A 14,190-nucleotide genomic window follows, 5' to 3' on the forward strand; every position below is an offset into this window, starting at 1 on the left:
CAAAACATTGTTCTAAATAACAACAAGCAAATCCTAACAAAATAAATTGACGCTCCAAGCAAAACACATATCATGTGGTGAATAAAAATATAGCTCCAAGTGAAGTTACTGATGGACGAAGACGAAAGAGGGGATGCCTTACGGAGCATCCCCAAGCTTAGGCTCTTGGTTATCCTCGAATATTACCTTGGGGTGCCTTGGGAATCCCCAAGCTTAGGCTCTTGCCACTCTTTATTGAAGGAAATATGCCCTAGAGGCAATAATAAAGTTATTATTTATTTCCTTATTCTCATGATAAATGTTTATTATTCATGCTAGAATTGTATTAACCGGAAACGTAATACATGTGTGAATACATAGACAAACTGAGTGTCACTAGTATGCCTCTACTTGACTAGCTCGTTGATCAAAGATGGTTATGTTTCCTAGCCATAGACATGAGTTGTCATTTGATTAACGGGATCACATCATTAGGAGAATGATGTGATTGACTTGACCCATTCCGTTAGCTTAGCACTTGATCGTTTAGTATGTTGCTATTGCTTTCTTCATGACTTATACATGTTCCTATGACTATGAGATTATGCAACTCCCGTTTACCGGAGGAACACTTTGTGTGCTACCAAACGTCACAACGTAACTGGGTGATTATAAAGGTGCTCTACAAGTGTCTCCGAAGGTACTTGTTGGGTTGGCGTATTTCAAGATTAGGATTTGTCACTCCGATTGTCGGAGAGGTATCTCTGGGCCCACTCGGTAATGCACATCACTATAAGCCTTGCAAGCATGGTAACTAATGAGTTAGTTATGGGATGATGTGTCACGGAATGAGTAAAGAGACTTGCCGGTAACGAGATTGAACTAGGTATTGAGATGCCGATGATCGAATCTCGGGCAAGTAACATACCGATGACAAAGGGAACAACGTATGTTGTTATGCGGTTTGACCGATAAAGATCTTCGTAGAATATGTAGGAGCCAATATGAACATCCAGGTTCCGCTATTGGTTATTGACCGGAGACGTGTCTCGGTCATGTCTACATAGTTCTCGAACCCGTAGGGTCCGCACGCTTAAAGTTCGATGACGGTTATATTATGAGTTTATGTGTTTTGATGTACCGAAGGTAGTTCAGAGTCCCGGATGTGATCACGGACATGACGAGGAGTCTCCAAATGGTCGAGACATAAAGATCGATATATTGGAAGCCTATATTTGGATATCGGAAGTGTTCCGGGTGAAATCGGGATTTTACCGGAGTACCGGGGGCTACCGGAACCCCCCCCCCCCCGGGGGGATTTAATGGGCCAAGATGGGCCTTAGTGGAGAAGAGGAGGGGCATCCAGGGCAGGCCGCGCGCCGCCTCCCCCTCTAGTCTGAATTGGACAAGGAGGAGGGGCGGCGCCCCCCTTTCCTTCCTCTCTCCCTCCTCCTTCCCCCTTCTCCTACTCCAACTAGGAAAGGAGGGAGTCCTACTCCCGGTGGGAGTAGGACTCCTCCCTGGCGCACCTCCTCCTGGCCGGCCGCCTCTCCCCCCTTGCTCCTTTATATACGGGGGCAGGGGGCACCCCAGAGACACAACAATTGATCTCTGGATCTCTTAGCCGTGTGCGGTGCCCCCCTCCACCATAATCCACCTCGATAATATCGTAACGGTGCTCAGGCGAAGCCCTGCGTCGGTAGAACATCATCATCGTCACCACGCCGTCGTGCTGACAGAACTCTCCCTCAAAGCTCGGCTGGATCGGAGTTCGAGGGACGTCATCGAGCTGAACATGTACTGAACTCGAAGGTGCCGTACGTTCGGTACTTGATTGGTCGGATCGTGAAGACGTACGACTACATCAACCGCGTTGTGCTAACGCTTCCGCTTTCGGTCTACGAGGGTACGTAGACAACACTCTCCCCTCTCGTTGCTTGCATCACCATGATCTTGCATGTGCGTAGGAAATTTTTTGAAATTACTACGTTCCCCAACATTTATTCCATAGTCCATCTAATCTTTACCCAAAACTTGAAAACTTCACAACACAAAACTTAACAGAAAACTCGTAAGCTCCGTTAGTATAAGAAAATAAAACCACCACTTAGGTACTGTTGTGAACTCATTCTAAATTCATATTGGTTTAATATCTACTGTATTCCAACTTGTCTATGGTTCATATCCTCCGATACTACTCATAGATTCATCAAAATAAGCAAACAACACATAGAAAACAGAATCTGTCAAGAACAGAACAGTCTGTAGTAATCTGTATCAAACGTATACTTCTGGAACTCCAAAAATTCTGAAATAAATTGGTGGACCCGAGGAATTTGTCTATTAATCATCTTCAAAAAGAATCAACTAAATATCACTCTCCAGTAAAACGTTGTAGCTAATCTCGTGAGCGCTAAAGTTTCTGTTTTTTACAGCAAGATCAAAAAGACTTTACCCAAGTCTTCCCAAAGGTTCTACTTGGCAAAAACACTAATTAAAACATGAAAACACATCTAACCAGAGGCTATATGACTTATTTATTACTAAATAGAACCAAAAAGCAAAAAATTGGGTTGCCTCCCAACAAGCGCTAACGTTTAATGCCCCTAGCTAGGCATGATGATTTCAATGATGCTCACATAAAAGATAAGAATTGAAACATAAAGAGAGCATCATGAAGAATATGACTAGCACATTTAAGCCTAACCCACTTCCTATGCATAGGGATTTTGTAAGCAAACAACTTATGGGAACAATAATCAACTAGCATAGGATGGCAAAACAAGCATAACTTCAAGATTTTAAGCACATAGAGAGGAAACTTGATATTATTGCAATTCCTACAAGCATATATTCCTCCCTCATAATAATTTTCAGTAGCATCATGAATGAATTCAACAATATAACCAGCACCTAAAGCATTCTTTTCATGATCTACAAGCATAGAAATTTTATTACTCTCCATATAAGCAAAATTCTTCTCATTCGGAATAGTGGGAGTATCATAAGAAACTCGAATACTATAAATTGTTTCCACATTAAAGGAGTAATGTTCAGAAAAAGGGTAATCATAATCATGACAAGTTTTATAAATATAGTCCTCACTACTTTTTATAGCATAAGTTTCATCACAATAATCATCATAAGTAGCAACTTTGTTCTCATCATAATCAATTGAAACCTCTTCCGAAATAGTGGATTCATCACTAAATAAAGGTATGACCTCTCCAAGTCCACTTTCATAATTATCCCAATAAGATTTAACATCCTCCAAAATAGTGGGATCATTACTTCCTAAAGTTGACACTCTTCCAAACCCACTTTCATCAATATAATCATCATAAGTAGGAGGCATGCTATCATCAAAATAAGTTTGCACATCAAAACTTGGGGGACTAAACATATCATCTTCATCAAACATAGCATCCCCAAGCTTGTGGCTTTGCATATCATTAGCATCATGGGTATTCAAAGAATTCATACTAACAACATTGCAATCATGCTCATCATTCACATATTTTATGCCAAGCATTCTTTGTAATTCTTCTTCTAGTACTTGAGCACAATTTTCCTTCCCATCATTTTCACGAAAGACATTAAAAAGATGAAGCATATGGGGCACCCTTAATTCCATTTTTTTGTAGTTTTCTTTTATAAACTAAACTAGTGATAAAACAAGAAACTAAAAGATTCAATTGCAAGATCTAAAGATATACCTTCAAGCACTCACATCCCCGGCAACGGCGCCAGAAAAGAGCTTGATGTCTACTACGCAACCTTCTTCTTGTAGATGTTGTTGGGCCTCCAAGTGCAGAGGTTTGTAGGACAGTAGAAAATTTCTCTCAAGTGGATGACCTAAGGTTTATCAATCCGTGGGAGGTGTAGGATGAAGATGGTCTCTCTCAAGCAATCCTGCAACCAAATAACAAAGAGTCTCTTGTGTCCCCAACACACCCAATACAATGGTAAATTGTATAGGTGCACTAGTTCGGCGAAGAGATGGTGATACAAGTGCAATATGGATGGTAGATATAGGTTTTTGTAATCTGAAAATATAAAAACAGCAAGGTAGCAAGCGATAAAAGTGAGCGTAAACGGTATTGCAATGCGTTGAAACAAGGCCTAGGGTTCATACTTTCACTAGTGCAAGTTCTCTCAACAATAATAACATAATTTGATCATATAACTATCCCTCAACATGCAACAAAGAGTCACTCCAAAGTCACTAATAGCGGAGAACAAACGAAGAGATTATGGTAGGGTACGAAACCACCTCAAAGTTATTCTTTCTGCTCGATCTATTCAAGAGTCCGTAGTAAAATAACACGAAGCTATTCTTTCCGTTCAATCTATCATAGAGTTAGTACTAGAATAACACCTTAAGATACAAATCAACCAAAACCCTAATGTCACCTAGATACTCCAATGTCACCTCAAGTATCCACGGGTATGATTATACGATATGCATCACATAATCTCAGATTCATCTATTCAACCAACACAAAGTACTTCAAAGAATGCCCCAAAGTTTCTACCGTGGAGTCAAGACGAAAACGTGTGCCAACCCCTATGCATAAGTTCACAAGGTCACTGAACCTGCAAGTTGATCACCAAAACATACATCAAGTGAATCACGTGATATCCCATTGTCACCACAGATAAGCACATGCAAGACATACATCAAGTGTTCTCAAATCCTTAAAGACTCAATCCGATAAGATAACTTCAAAGGGAAAACTCAATCCATTACAAGAGAGTAGAGGGGGAGAAACATCATAAGATCCAACTATAATAGCAAAGCTCGCGATACATCAAGATCGTACCATCTCAAGAACATGAGAGAGAGAGAGAGATCAAACACATAGCTACTGGTACATACCCTCAGCCCCGAGGGTTAACTACTCCCTCCTCGTCATGGAGAGCGCCGGGATGACGAAGATGGCCACCGGTGAGGGATACCCCCTCCGGCAGGGTGCTGGAACAGGGTCCCGATTGGTTTTTGGTGGCTACAGAGGCTTGCGGCGGCGGAACTCCCGATCTATTATGTTCCTCGATGTTTTTAGGGTATATGGATATATATAGGCGAAAGAAGTTGGTCAGGGGAGCCACGAGGGGCCCACGAGGGTGGGGGGCGCGCCTCCCTGCCTCGTGGCCACCTCGAAGCTTCCTTGACTTCAACTCCAAGTCTCCTGGATCACGTTCGTTCCAAAAATCACGCTCCCGAAGGTTTCATTCCGTTTGGACTCCGTTTGATATTCCTTTTCTGCGAAACACTGAAACAAGGGAAAAAACAAAAATTGGCACTGGGCTCTGGGTTAATAGGTTAGTCCCAAAAATAATATAGAAGTGTTTAGTAAAGCCCATTAAACATCCAAGATGGGTAATATAATAGCATGAATACTTCGTAAATTATAGATACGTTGGAGACGTATTAGTCGTCATCATGGCCTGGGAGGCCGGGAGCTCCTGAGCTTGGGGGACCCCCGCAACCGAGCCGGACGTTGGCACCTCCGGAGCCAGCGGGGCTACGGGGGCTGCCTCCTCCTAAGGACGCTCCCCCAAGCCTCGCGAGGACGATCGGGCCGGAGAAGCACGAGCACCGTTGCTGCCCTTCCCCGCGGAGGGGGGTGCAGCCGCCGCAGGCGATTTGGCCCCGGGTAGTACTACCGCTTCCTCCTTCCTCTTCTTTGCCGTGGGCGTCGGCCTAATTGCACAACGGAGGAGCATCAAGAATCAGCAGCAGAAGCAAGAACAAGGCAGGACAAGAACACTTACTGGTCCATCGCGGCGTAGTCTCTCCGCTTCTTAAGCTTGAAACCAGAGAGCTTCGCAGCCTAAGGCACGGGCGCGCGGGCTCCAGGAGCGGAGGAAGGGGCAGCAGATGGGCCGGAAGCAGCTCCGGGCAGCATCAGAGCAGGGGCGTCGTCTCGGGAGATCAGCGCCGACCTGCCCCTCGTCGGAACCTCGGCTGGTGGCCCCCTCCGGGGACTGACCTTGGACCTCATAGAGCCCCCTGCCGTGGGCGGCTCCTCCCTCTCCAGGGAGACATCAACCTCGTCATCGCCATCAGGCAGGGTGCGGAGGATGTCGGCTTTGCGCAAAGGGGAGGTCTCCCCCGCCCCTTCGCGTGTCGCTTCCAGGTCGCGCTCCTCCTCCTCCTCCTCTTCCTCCTCTTCCTCCTCGCGAGACTCGTCGAAAGACACGTCCACTGGAGTCGTCACCAGGACATTCGAGGGCGCAGGCGGCACAAGCCCACGCCCATCAAAGACGGGCATGGCGGCGGCAGCCTTCGCCCCATCTGGGCGGCGGAACAAGGGAACGAAGGAGTCCGGCGGGTACCCTTGGTCGTCCCCAACCAAGGAGCGGAGGGCCGAGCGTAACTCCTCGTCAGAAAGGGCCTCCAGACGCAGGTGGAGGTCGTCCCCTTCGTCTCCAAGCTTCCACAAGGGGCGCGGGCGCGCCTGAAGGGGAGCCACACGCTGCGCCATGAACTCTTTAGCGATCATGGCCCCCGTCAGCTTCACCGCCCTTGGGTCAACGGGCTTCAGGTCGGCGGTCATCCTCTCCAACACCTGCGCCACCTGAGGGTCGATGAGGTTCGCGCGGGACCACCCGTCGTGGGACACGGGCATCTCCGTCGGCAGCACCAGTCGGGGGTGAGAGCACTTGGCATCCATCAGGACCCATTTGCTCCTGAAGCCCTTGGCCTTCTTCCCGGCCTTCAAGATCGCGTTGGTCTTGTTGGCCACGACGAAGTTGACGCACCCCGAGTTGTGGCCCTCCTTGATCCGGAGGAAGAAGAAGTGGCGCAGCAGTGCCACAGACGGCATCACTCCAACGTACGCCTCCCAGTAGAAGGCGAAGATCGACAGGAGGAGGATGGAGTTGGGATGAAGATGAAGGGTGTGGATCTTGTAATGGCTGAGGACGGAGTAGAAGAAGTCGGAGAAGGGGGGAACCAACCCGGCGACGATGTTGCTCATGAAGAAGGGGTAGAAAGTGCTACCTAAGGCCTCCGGCTCGGCGGAGCCAGCCCGAAGCACAGTCTTCCTCTTCTCATCACCCTCCGCCGTCATCAGGAGCATGGCGGCAAGGTTCTTCTCTGAAACACTCGGCGCGTCGAGCACAGGCTCGTACCAAGATGGCGGAGGAGTGGCCCGAGCTTTTTTGGGCGCCATTGGCGGCAGGCGCAAAGGAGGATCTGGGCGGATCTGGAGTCTCTGGAAGCAAAGAGCAAGAAAGGGATCTAGCGCAAGACGAAGGAAAGCAATGAAAGCAAATACAGCCCGCGCCAGCCTTTTGTCAGTCGGACAGTTGCCGAGGCAGCATGGGGAAGCGGAGACGCCCACGTCCCATCAATCGCCACGCGTCAACCGAGGCCGCAGGCTGTTGGGGCCCGTGGCGCTCCGCACTTTCCCCTTGGCTTCGCCTCGAAGCCAAGTCCGAGCGCGCCTTGGGCCCGGGGGCTACTGTCGGCGTCCTGGGAACGGGGGTCCCCAGACTTGCCTGCCTGCGACCCACGGCATGGCTCCACCAACGGCCCTGTATGGCCCATCTTCACCAGCAAATGCTCAAGACCCTCGCGAGGGGCCAAGCCTCGCGAGACGGACGACGCAAGACCTCCTCGGGGGCGGCCTCGCCAGGCTGGCTCGCGAGGTTCCTGTGACGCAAGCCATGACGACCAAGGCCAGGCGGGCGCCAGCGTGCAGTGTACTCGTTTCCTCTTTGGTGCTAAAGAGGCAGGCGTAGGCGAGGAGTCCCGAGGCATCAGGCAAAGGTTTCCATATTGGTGCAACAAGACTAAGACCAGCAGGACGACAGGATGGAGGTCACCGTGGAGCCCAGGACGGCGTCACCACCAGAACCTTTGGCAGGCGAAGACCACCTTTAGTCAGGATAACTTGTACTGGTTGTCTCCCTTGAAATTTGGCCATTGTTGGATCCCTTCCCGCCTACATTTGGGAAGAGGACCTGGGCCTCTATAAATAGGACTAGCCACCACAGTAGGAGGCAACTGATCTGGGATCAGACCCATTCCGCCCTCACACACACAAACTGATCTGGGATCAGATCCCTTCCGCCCTCACACACACAAACTCATCTTGGATCAGATCCATTCCACCCTCACACACACAAGCTCATCGAGCCCAAGAACACCTCTCCTTAGGAGGCTGTTCTTCCCTTGTACTTGTTCATCCTCAGCCCAAGAGGCAATCCACCACACCACACTGGAGTAGGGTATTACACCACATCGGTGGCCCGAACCAGTATAAATCCTGTGTCCCTTGTTCTGCGAGTTCGACGTGCTGAGCTTTGAGATCGCGGTGAGAGCGTGAGCTAAGGGGAGGAGAGATCTTCATGCACACCCTAGAGTTCGAACCTCAAGGGTTTTGCCGGAACCCGAAATCCGACAGAGCCAGTCAAGTAGAGGCATACTAGTGACACTCAGTTTGTCTATGTATTCACACATGTACTAAGTTTCCGGATTCTAGCATGAATAATAAACATTTATCATGAAATAAGGAAATAAATAATAACTTTATTATTTCCTCTAGGGCATATTTCCTTCATAGACACCTTCGGAGATACCTATAGAGCATCTTTATGATCACCCGGTTACGTTGTGACGTTTGATAGCACACAAGGTATTCCTCCGGTATTCGGGAGTTGCATGATCTCATGGTCGAAGGAACTTGTATTTGACATTAAGAAAGCAGTAGCAATAAACTAAATGATCATATGCTATGCTAATGGTTGGGTCTTGTCCATCACATCATTCTCCTAATGATGTGATCCCGTTATCAAATGACAACTCATGTCTATGGTTAGGAAACCTTAACCATCATTGATCAACGAGCTAGTCTAGTAGAGGCTCACTAGGGACACGGTATTTGCTTATGTATCTACACATGTATTTAAGTTTCCGGTCAATACAATTCTAGCATGAATAATAAACCTTTATCATGATTAAGGAAATATAATAATAACCATTTTCTTACTTCCTCTAGGGCATATTTCCATCACAATGCCTTATCTAATGAGAACAACTCATGATTCACATAATTCACCTAGAGATTTTAGGCTTCTCCAAACGCCAAAAACATGTGTCTCATGCATAACAGGTGAGAAGTCGGCGGTTGCATGAACAACATGACATCCTCATAAAGTAACAAAATCCTTTGCAATGTCGAGATCGTCGGCAGTGGTCCAAGGACATGTTGCTCCAAGGCCATTGAACAAGTGCGGATATAACTTCCATGGCAATAACAAACAAAAGGGGGGAGATAGGATCACATTGTCTCAAACCTCTAGCATGAGCAATCCTTCTACCCCGAACACCATTGGCGATCACCTTCGAGCTAAAAAGAGCAAAAATGATTGCAATCCACTTAATCTATCATGCATACAACCCTTTGTGTATCAGAACTCGAAGATAAAGGCCCAATAAATATAATCAAATGCCCTGGAAATGTCTAGTTTCAACAAAACTCTTGGTTCATTCCACGCATGCAATCTCCAAGCCACTTGCCTCATCAACATAAAATTATCATGTAGGTTCCTCTTCTTGATGATCGAGTTCACTCCATTTTGAATTTATACAAGGAAACAAGTTTGATGTTATAGTTTGGCTTGTTCATTGTGTTTTACATGTGTTGAGTACGACCATCTATCTTAGTCTCAAATATGATCAGGTGCGCCACATTAAGATAGCAAGCTTCGATCGCGCAATATTGCTAGTGATGGCAAGGGAGGAGGCTAGTGTAGAACAAGACGGCAAAAAAGTCATCATATATGCTACAATGGAGCTTTCTCAGGCAGGGTGGCTTGGTCAAGTGTACGCCACACACCAAGACTATGCACATCGTAATCAACTTGGTGCCTAATATGATGTTTTATTAGTGGCAACTCATTGAATAAAATGTGTCTTTCTTTGCTCCATAGTTCGCCGAGATAGTGAATAAGATAGGATATATGGAGACATCTCAAATCTCAATTTATGGTAGCTAAGTTGTGTCATGCGGAATTCATCTTACATCATGATGTAGACAAATAGCCATGAAATAAAGCAAGGCATCGAATATAGGGAAAAAAGGGTGTGGCTAAGCATTGTTATCAAAATCCATGCGACGGTAACTGAAACCTAAAACTTAAGCCAATTGTTATCCCACGACAAGTAGTAGGTGTTTTGTTGCGAGGAACAACACTTCGATGTCCATATGCATGACAACCACATAAATCTGAAGGTGGCATGGTTCAGAGCAAGTACAATAGAGCTGAGTCAGCGGGCTATAAGGAATAAACTAATATATTTTCCCTTAGTTGGAGGAAAGAGAAGAGGAGAGAGAAGGTAAGTGGGCTCTTCGTCAAGAGCCAGCTCTAGCACGTGCTCCTAGGCACTTTATGAGAATAAAAGGTGGGCCACATAATAAAAAAGTAGTACACTCTTTTGATGTACTATTGTACATGTTGACTATAAGATGGGCTGTAGATGACATGGCATTGGCTTATAGCCAGCAGCTGGCTATACTATTAACCATGCTCTCAATTGAATGTCGTCTTGAGAGCACTACATGTGTCAATTAATGGCATATGTGTCATTGTAATGACAACTAAATACTAACATTCTTCATGTCGCTTTGAGCCATCGCTCGACATTCGCGCAAGTGTTTTTCTATGTGACATGACTGCACATCTCACACATTCAAACATACCATCACATGAGGAGATGAGAATATGATGCAACAATAAATCATGGGTTTATAAGGGTCTAACATGTCAATATGTGAAATACGCATGTAAGTGATGAAAAGTTTATGCCAAGTTTATTGTCTATACAATTACATGCAGTCTTTGTGAACTATCTGCATGCATCTTTGAAGAAGTTCATATTTTATATCTTTTAGCGATGCCATGAGTTGGGCTCTCATTTCCTTCTTGTCTTTTTTGTCTCCTTTTTTCCCTTTCTTCTGAGAGTTTCTTCTATCTCCCCGTCTCACCTCTTCTCCTTCTTCAGCGGTGTCACTGCCTGGAGTGGGGATGGGAGGGCATCTCGGACCAGCCATGGATATGGTAATGTGGATGACAAGCATTATGTCAGGGAACTCATCACCAAAGAAAGCGCGGAAAATATGGTGGCCACCCTCCCCATCCCCCCACAGACATGTAAAAGTGAATGGCCGGTGGTAGATTGGGTTGTTGCTCCGTCAATAACCCTGATAGGCACATGGATCAGATTGATATGTTCTTTTTCTTTCCTCCCTTGCTACCGAGGTGGTAGAAGGGGAGGTCAGGATGAGAATGGACTCACTGAATCTAGTACCCCAAGGGGTGTTCAAGCTACTACGATGATCCTCATCTTCTCAGATGCACAATGATCACTTTCCGGCCAGGATTGAAGTTATAATCAACAATTGTCCCCAGTCTGCATATAGGATGGCTTGAGTTGATTTTTGATGATGCAGTAGCCTGGTGTTAATCACCTTTGCATCCTTCTTCAACCTTGAGGAATGGGATGCCTTTCTCCCTTGCTGAGCAATGGCAAAGTAAATGGTCAGAGGCGATGGTCATAGCGTCTTCGACGAAGTATGCAAACTATTTTAGTGATTTAGAACATCTCATATTAGTTTACAAGATAGAGAAATAAGACTTATCAATTTTGCTCAGTTCTAGAACCTTTGGATCCCATCCCGTTAGAAAAACAAGGAGGCAAGAGCACTAGAGACCCACAAACTTGCATTGGATGCGATGGTTTAGTCCACAAAGTTGCAAAATATGATCAACTCATCCACAAACTTGAAATGCATGGGATGATTTAGTCCGCATCCAATCAGAAGCTTACAATTGGCGTCACGCTGGCAGCTTCGTTGCATAGCCGCTTGGCCCGGAGTTTTTGTGAACAACCCCTCCACATTTATGAAAATCACGCCCGCAATACATGCTCAGGCTGCCCCTTGGTTATTTATGAAAAGCAGCATGTTATCTAGGATTACAAAGGTAAATTGGTAGCTAAGTACTTTAATCTGGGAAAATATGGGATTTTTTAGTACTTAGCACACAAGTATGTGTGATCTAGTAAGTGTGTTTTTTTTCTAACTGGCAACTGAATACAGGTATTCTGACAACCAAACTTTTTGGAAATTGGCAAACAAGTACTTTCATACTCTGGCAACTAAGTGTGTTTAACTTTCTAACAAGTACTTACATAATCAGGCAATCAAGTGTATTTATTTGTGGCAACTAAGTACTATATAATCTGGCGACTAAGCATGTTTAATTTTGGCAAATCATGATATACACGCTTGTGCATATTCTAGAAAAAAATGTTTAACTTTGGCAACTGAGTACCAGATAATCTGGTGATTAGGCATGTTTAATTTTGACAAGTACTTGTTATTCTATAATCTAGTAGTTAAAGCTTGTTTTTGTGTGGGTTAGTAATTACGCACGATAAAATCTAACAACTAAGCACTGGTAATCAGTCAACTAGTATTTTATAATTTGACAACTAATCAATTTTAAACTTGATATATCATGGGTGTAAATCTCGACGCCATATATCTTCCACCAAAAAGTTAACAACATAAGAGCATCTACAGACGGCGCCTCAAATCAGCCTCATACGCCCGGGCGGTCCACCGGTCACTGACCGGTCTCGAAATTTCGACCCAGACGGGCGTCTTAAACGGGCCTGAAGCGTCCGGGTTGGCGGGCATCCCTCATATCCAGCCCAAATATGGGGTGGATATGGGCGCGCCCGCCACTTTGGACCCGACCCACGCTGGCCCATCTGACTCCACATATATTCCTCCTCATCCGCTCGCCGGACCACACCCTAGTCACGTCACTCCACTCCCCTCCGCCACTCAAGCTCACGTTCGGCGATATCCGGCCGTCTCCGGCATGGGGGAGGGGTAGCGGATCCGAGTCCTTCACCTCCAGATCCGCTGACCTGGAGCTCATCCCATGCAGCCACGAGGAGGAGATGGCCGTCCAGCTTGCGCTCCGCCGCTCTCAGGAGGAGGCCCCGTGCAAGGCAGCGATCAGACTCCTTCCGTCGGGAATCCATTGCGTCCGCCCAAATGGGGCATGGATCTGGCACTAGGTGTGCCGTCGCTGCTTCTTCGGAGGTGGTGCGGTCCGTTTGGCGTCCGAACGCGGTGGCGGACACGCAACTCCTTCGTTGGCGCGCCGAGACCACAGACGCACCATGGGCGTCGTCGAACGAAAACATGGCATGGCGGAGTCGCATTCTCCAGCGACCCGTATGGTGCAGCGTCCGGGCGCCGCAACCGCGTCATGGTGGATGTCGCTGGTTCGTCCCAGGACAGATCCATCATCGATCTGATGTACACCGCCACCGTTCCGGTTCCGGGCTCCGACGAGGAAGAGTAGGGCATGGGAGACGACGACGCCTTGAGTCCCGTGAGCCGGCTCGTGTCCCATGCCCTACTCTACCTTGCCGGCAACCGGACCAACACTCAGGGGAGCGTAGCCGGCCGCCGGACATGGTCACGGCGAAACCGGGTGAGCTCCGCTTAGATTCGGTTTCACGTTGCATGTAATAATATGGATTTGAGGTTTCTAGTTTGAGGTGTCCGATTGTAGAATCAAATATTTAAGACGTGACCGTTCACTGTCCCGATCATGTCCACGGGCATTTAAGGGGTTGGATTTAGGCGCCCGGATGTAAATGCTCTAAGCCATATTGTGATCTGTGAATAGTGGCTGCCTACCCCTGACTAGCTAGCAGTGCTTGTAGCTAATTTTTCCCGTAAAAAAACTTGTAACTAATTTTTTCTGAATAAGGATGCATGCGCTGCTCTCCCCTTTTAGGCTTTTTTGCCATGCCTTGTATGCATGTATGTTGCGCTTTCGGTCTGCGTGTTTCTTTTTCCGCAGGAAATTTGGATGCACGAGCATCTCTGCATGGGAAAGGAGCGGGTTTGATGAACCGCCGCAAGCCAAGACCAGCATGCGGCGCCGCTCCGTAACCAAAGGGCAGCCCAGGCATGTACAACAGCTGTGATTTCCATAAATGTGGAGGGTTTTTTCGCAAAAACGCTAGACCAGGCGGCTGTGCCACAAAACTGCCAGCGAGGCGCCATTTGTCCGCTCCTGATTTGCTATGGACTAAATCATCCCATGTATTTCAAGTTTATGGATGAGCTGATCACCTTTTGCAATTTTGTGGACTAAATCATCACATCCAAT

The sequence above is a fragment of the Aegilops tauschii genome, chromosome 2 (assembly GCF_002575655.3).
Source record: "Aegilops tauschii subsp. strangulata cultivar AL8/78 chromosome 2, Aet v6.0, whole genome shotgun sequence".
NCBI classification, from domain to species: domain Eukaryota; kingdom Viridiplantae; phylum Streptophyta; class Magnoliopsida; order Poales; family Poaceae; genus Aegilops; species Aegilops tauschii.